This window comes from Capsicum annuum, chromosome 1 (assembly GCF_002878395.1).
Source record: "Capsicum annuum cultivar UCD-10X-F1 chromosome 1, UCD10Xv1.1, whole genome shotgun sequence".
NCBI classification, from domain to species: Eukaryota; Viridiplantae; Streptophyta; class Magnoliopsida; order Solanales; family Solanaceae; genus Capsicum; species Capsicum annuum.
In genome coordinates, this window is record NC_061111.1 from 160,068,748 (window position 1) to 160,076,731 (window position 7,984).

Here is a 7,984-nt window from a genome sequence, read left to right on the forward strand (position 1 = left end):
TGCTTTCTTTGTATTCTATTATTTTCTATATAGGTGATCATCTCGACCACACTACCTATCGCAACTTCCCAGCAAAGTGCCCAACTGCACTACTTTTCTTTCAGAGAGACAACAGATGGATTTCCAATACTGGATACACTTTAATATTTGCACTTGATTCAAATTTTTCATATTCTAATTCAACTTCATCAACCAGATTCACTAGAAGTTCTTTGCTACCATATGTTTTCCTTTTTAATTAGCTCTTAGATGATATAGGTTTTCATCAACTCCCCCTTTCCCTCGTAATTATTCTCCTACGATTCTTTTTGGCGTATAATCATCTTCTCGAACAACCATTCCATATAAATTTAGATGAGGGGAATTTCTATTGGTATTCCATTCTTATTTGATGCAGTGCGATGCATCGAAGGCCTTCTCAGAGTCCAATGCATACTTAAAGTTAAGTCCAATTGATATTGGATCTCTACAATGACACGAAATATTGATCCCATTTCAAAACATGACACACATAAATATGAGCAACAACCATCATTAATTCGTAACAGGGTATCGACACCATCTTTATGGGCCTCTCGGCCTCATCAATTCAAACCTATCAAACTAAATTGTACAATGCAAGATCTTGTTTGAATGGCCAATTCCTAATCGGTTAAAACTACATTCACAAAATCATTGTACTTTATGTGTGTTGTTCCGATGACCTTATCAGTAATACATTACTCCCACACATGAAAGTGGATCCATCCACCTGCATACACCTTATTTTTCCTAGCCCATCTATGGCTTAATTTGAATAAACATATGACTAACATGTTGCAACTGTTAAAATTATCAAAATAATTATAGACATCTGTTATGACAGATGATCAATTTGTTGCAATATATGACTTATCTATTGGAAAAATCAAATAGATATATCCATCTATTGCAATAGATTGTAAATATATTGTTAATTTTCAAATAGATATAATAATTATCATGACCCGAACCATGGTCCTGGCCGTGACAGGCTTCCCAAACCATGAAGGCCTGAGAGCCCTTCTAACTTCCAATCACATATACCATTCATATACAAAGAGAAAATGAGAAAAATATAAACAAAACGGAATCATGTTCACTTTTATTTCAAACTACTCAATACTGAAATGAGTTCATGAAGATCAAAAACACCTATCACGTCTGCAAAATCTCTAACAACTAAAATGACATCCATCTAATATCTGGGACAAGGCCCCCAGTCAGACCATGAATCAAAATGAAATAACAATAACAAGTTCTAATACAGTCCTTTCGAAGTAAGGGAGGCTCACTAGATGCAAACTTTTGAAAAGTCAATCTAGTGCTTAATGGAACCCCATGACTGTGTCTTAGAATCCTGAAATATAGGGGGCTCAATACAGATGTACTGGTATGAGAAATAACTCAAAATAACATGTTTTTATACAAAATAAATAAGAGCATATTGTAATAACAGTAAACATTATATAAATAAAATACATGGGCATACTTAATAATTTCAATGTAGTTCTTGACAACCTTAACTCACTCATTGTTATTCTTCTGAGCTGATTGGTACACCCTACATTCTGTAATTCCAGGGGCTATATGGAATCTGCCATTGACTCGGTGGCCAAGCCTCCAACCAAGTGTGCCGCGAAAATTAGAGTTTTAGTAACATGGCATACTCCCTTACAAGTATACCATGGCAGCACCCTTACATTACATCCATATTATCCCCCTTATAGGATAATACCCGTATCGACAACTACGATTTTCAACTATGAGACCTTCCACTCAAACGCCGTTTTGGGTAACCAATTATCTCTCTTAAGCACAAATTTTAATTAGTCAAACTCATGATTCATGCTTTTAATATGATCAACACTTTTTCTATTAAGGGTGAGTCCTTACTGGGTATCATCATACCCTGACTTGCAAGTAAACATTATATCAAATTCACAGCCCATCATATTCAAAACATGCACATGACCACCCAAAATGTCATAATCATAATAGAGTTATTACTTTGAAGTCTCAAGAAAGCTTAGACATTTTTCATCCACTTGCCCGATTCAAAACATGTAGTGGTCATGTCAATTTAGTCAAACACATACAGTTCTTTCCTTTTTAAACAATAATGTAGTTATAGAAAGTAACTCCCTCTTATCACGTATAAACCATGTGAACACCATGATATTTAGAAGATCACTTTCAAATCCCAAAACATGTATTCCAAACCATTCATAATGAAAAATGTTAACTTTAGTTCACAACAAGAGAGAGAATTCCTACTCATGCTCTCGATTAATCTTACAAACATGCACAAAATCATCTATATAGTTATAATTCAATTTTCATGAAATATAATTTAAATCAACCTATATTTCCGTTAAAATAGCCCCATGATGCATAATCTTCAAAATTATGTCATATACTTTATTATAAATCAAAATTAGGGATCTTTAATCTTGACAAAATATTTAAACTTATGCCCAAGGTTCTTAGAGTAGTCCACATACCTTAGATTATAAGATTTGAAAGGATGAAACCTAGATCTTAATCTGTTTCTTGGAATTCTTGAACTTAGGGATGAGTTCTTGATCTTTGGGGGAGGAGTTAGGGTTTTGATTTGAGAGGATTAGAGTAAGGGTGCAATTGATGTCTCTTGAGGCAGAATTTATATGTTATGGATGGATTTTAGGTAAGGAGAAGTGACCAAAATGCCCCTAGACCCATTAGGAACTGTAATAATGCGTAAAATAGCTTTAAACCCGCATCAGGTTTCATGTCAGGGTGCAGTCGATGCGGTGCATCAAGATCGCATCTGCTTGCTACCTCACACGAAAAATCCCATAACCTTTTGCTCAATTATTAGATTTAGACGAAATTTGTACCATTGGAAAGCTAATTCAATTATCTAAAAATAGATGGGTCTTGTGCTGAAAAATTTTGTGTATCGAAAGTTATACATGTTCAAAGTAGACCCTTGAATAATCGAGTATCAAACTTTGGATTAATTAATGACTCTTAACTCCACTTTGCTCCAAGTAATTTTTATGAAAACTTTTCACCTCATAATCGCTTCATTCACTAGGAGAAGGATCATGACACGTGAATTTAAATATAAACCATGGAATTAGATCTTACACATGTATGAATGACGGTTAGCTTCTAGTTCAAAAATGCGGGGTGTTACATTATCTCCCCCTTGGGATCATTCATCCCCGAATGATGGGTAAGGACTTGTTGAAGTTATAAAAGTGTAGAATAAAGAATGAAAGCTCACATTTAACATTATTCCTTAACCAAATATGCAAAGGCATATTTTAAGCTTCATGATAATCCCTAGTGAAACGTGAAAGAAAGAAACATGGGATAATAAGACTTTATGTAGGGATGATCTTGCACATGAGTTATGCGGACATAGTCATCACAACGTAAGGCAGAGATTTATTTGATGACCATAAACCTGATTTATATTGGTACTAATAATGAAATAAGATTTTACGGATGATAGGATTAGGAGCATTCTCTACTTTACAAAGTACTACGAATAGTCTTAAACTTAGAGGCACTAATCATCTACACCCCAAACTATAGATAACATACTTCACGCTCGCAATCTTACAGTTCTCCAATCACACATCTAGACATAAGAAATTTGAGTCCCACTATTAGTTCTTCTATGTTGAAGCCTAACTCAGAGTTAAAAGCTGCTAACTTAAGCTACAGGACCCTGTACTCTATATCCCTTTAAAAAATTTCTTCACCTTATCACTACCATCAAACACACTCAAGATTTAATTAGATAGTACTAACCACATAGCACATAGGTTTGTGTTTTCGGCAACCACAACATTCAAGCCTAATCATTACTACGCCCACTACATGGATCTCCCTACTAAGACCAATAATTTAAATCACTCTCACAAATATTTTGCCACATTCCTCCTTTTTAGCTATTCACACAACAAAGTTCATCTTCTTCTTTTCCTTTTCACCTGTAACCTTAGCTCGAGAATTCAAATTAATTTTTTTCACCTTCAAGAACATCTACTCCCCTACCTAACACATCACCACGATTTCATAACCTCCATCATACTATCATATAGAGGGTTATTAAGGGACCCGAGAATAAAGGTAATGAATGAAAGTAACACTATTAGACCATAACTTATGCTTATTGTACAACTCAAGAACGGACATGAAATGAAGATACAATAAAATAGACACGAAGTGCTCCATATATCAAGTGTATGGATCATAAGTAGAGAGTCATTCAAAAGAAACATAATATAGCATGAATTCTTAGGATAGTGCACAGTGAGAAAAAATTAGTGCATGTATTAAGATAAAATGAGGGAAAGACACTGAATGACCCTCTTGGACCCTAAAGTCAGTAAGACGAATTGGGCATCCAATGCGATGCATCGATATCGTGTCGACCCACTGCTTCATCAACACGATCATTGATGCGACACATCGACTTCGCATTGGGCCACTGTTTCCAACATCCAAACATATCTCTAATGTTGTCCGAAAAATCCAAAACTTCGTCAAACATCTCCTTTACTTCCCCGAACATGAATCAACATAAAAATCCATATCTCAAGGTTGAAAAAATCAATTTAGAAATCACAAAAGTTTAGGATCTTAAAATATGACTAAGTCCTTTTTGACAATTAGAAAAATTTTCAAGTTGTCAGCTCTCCATTCATGCAACCAAGAGTAGTATTGAGTCGAGAATGCTACGGGTGTTACATTATAACTAAGACAAAGACTTCCTCTTGAAGAGATTGCTTCTCATTTAAGGAACTGAGATTTGCAATGAGTTTGCATAAACTTTATCACTTTGGCTAAACCCCACATAGAATGAACCAGTGTAACGCCCCCAGTTTGGTACCCCAGATGCTATACGATGCTCATAATCCCGAAGGAACACAAGCTAACCCTTGACTGATATCTATAATTGAGCACTAAATAATACACTATAAAAATGCAGAAAATTGGCAGAAAACTTGCCATATGGTTCGAATATCTAATATACAACTAAAAATTGAATACTGATACATCTATCTAAAAAGCCTCTATACAGTCTAAACTGTGTAGTTGATGGGATAGGTCCCTAACTAACTCTGTCTACTAAAATACTAAATCTAGTGCAATAATAAAATAAATATTATCCTTAAATGATGAGGACTCATTGCTATCTACTACTATTGACTGAATCTGTACTGCTAAGGGTGCTCTGGAGCTCGAACTTCTGAATATATAGTGTAAAACACCATAGCGCAGAAAAGTATGTGTCAGTACAATGGAATTTACTGGTATACTAGGTGAGGTAAGGCTAAATGCAGGGGTTCATATGCATGAACAATACTGACTAAATAATCTGAGTATACTGAATGAGGATACATGCATGAATGCACAAACTATAACTAAAATTGTAGGAACACTGAATACCAAATTCTAATAACTGATTTTTGATAACTGAGTGTACTTATATTGATATCTGATTTACTGAGGTTGAGATAAGTCCTATCTAGCGGGTGATCTCTGAATATACTTATAATGAAGATGATTAACTGAATTTGAGATCAATCCTATCTAGTGGGTGATCTCTGAATCTAATGATACTTGATAGTAATTGACTGTATTTGAGATCAGTCCTACTAACGGGTGATCTATGAATCTATTGGTACTGATACTGATACTTCTTGACTAAAATTTGAGATTAGTCTTATCTAGCGGGTGGTCTCTAAATCTATCGATAATACTAATGAGTGACTGTATCTAACAGTCCTAAATTTGTGCAACTAAGGAAAGTTCTTTTACTGAGACTAATTTTGAAAATGAGACTGTGAAAGGTATTCATCTAACCGACATACTCCAAATCTAAACTAGTGAGGTCCAACCTATGACCCCAGCTAGAAGAGTGTTAGTACCATGCCATGGGTAAAGATATCTGCTATGGGGTTAGTTTTAATCTAGTGGGTGACCCCTGAGACCATTCCTGTACTAGTGGGTGACCCCGGAGTATGTCAGTCCTATCTAATGGGTGACATCTCATGGCTACGCTGGCTACGTAGTTCTGGAACATAGGGATTGCTTCTAGGGACCTCATTTCTGTCTAGCGGGTAAGCCCCCATCCCTAGGTTCGATTGGTGCTAAATCCTACTCCCAACTGGAAAACATTGAACTGATTACTAATTCATACTAGGCTTGACTGAACTATTACTGATCATACTTATTTAACTGAGCTAAACTGAATTCACTGAGTTTCGTTGACTGATGGAATATTATTGAATTCTGAATCAATTACTGAACTGAAGCTGGAATGCTACTGGTAGTGAGATTACTGAGATTTCCTAAGTTCTATAACTATCTGAGTTCTACTGAGTTCTGTAACTGACTGAGAGTACTACTAATTCTGGAATGATTGTGATTATCATGAAACTGACACTGGCTCTACACAAGAAGCTAATTTTCGGGTATAAATTCCCCCAGGACTCGATAACATAAATAAATCAATACAGGACAACTCGTACATAACATGGAAATAGGCTATCATTCACAACACAATCAATAAGGCATCTCTTCAAGCACTTAGAAGTCTTATAGACATGTAAATATATAGGGAGTGCATACTATTATCTCATAATTCATCCAATAAGGAATAGAAATGTGTAGGAATACATGCAACATATCATAATTCATTCACTAAGGCCTTTCAACAAACACTTGGCATGCATTAACTTATACACAATTGGGGATTTCTTGTCAACATGCTATAATGACTCTATTTTTGTCACATAAGCATTTTATCAAATATATGGGGAGCATACTTTATTTAATACACCTAATTAACATGGTTACATCATTCAACATGCGTCTTGAAGGGATTTATCATGAACATCACATAAATATCACATACTAGGATCAAAGCTTGGAACGTTGTAAACAAAACATGAATTAAAACTCAATAACAACATGAACTTCAATTTCAATTCACATGAATCTTGAAAACTCATAAATATATAATCTTTGAATTTAGAAAAGGATTCTTGAACTTCTTAGATGGAACGAACCCAAGAATCAACATCTAACATACCTTAGTTCTTGATTTTACGAAGATTGATGGAGGAATTTTCTTGAATTTGGATCTTCAATTGAAAATCCTAAACTTGTTCTCGAGAGAAATTGGACAAACCACTATAGTTTAGGTGAAAATATGGCTGAATCACGTGTTTTAGGGTTATATAAGAGTGGAAAAAAGATTGAAATAACCCTGGGGTGGCAACAATTTTAATGACTGAAAAACTGGGTGCTGACGAGCTGGTCGACGCAGTACGTTGATGGTATCGATGTGATACCAGACGTGTTGCGTCATGATTGCATTAAGCCTCAGTACTTTTGACTCTGACAACCTGAAACAATGTTAACCAACGCGATAGGTGATGCGGCACGCCCAAATCACATTGGTCTACTATTTTGAGACCTCAAATATGGTCTAAACGCGGTCCGAAAAATCCAAAACTTGTCCAGGACCACCTACTGACATAGCTGATCATGAATCAACTTAAAGATCGACATTTAAGGATCATATGGGTCGTGAAATAAAATTTCCAACTTATGAAGGCTAAAAAAATATTCTAAGTGTAAACACTTGGCTGAAGTTTCTAAGTCTGGGACCTTTTTTTAAGCTTTAACGGACTGTGTAAAGGTTGGAATTTTGTGGGGTCTTACAATCAATGATATATAGAAACATAATTCCTTAGGACCAAGAATGTTGAGAGACATAGATTTTCTTGGATCATGAACAACACAACATATGGCTTGAATACAAGTAAGACAGGGATACTGAGAGACATAATTGTTTCTAGTTTGGATGTCATATCATAAACATAAGTCCATAGCGAACTGAACCATAGGCACAGGCATGAGTTGATCAAACTACGTAATACATTAGTAAGATACTCTC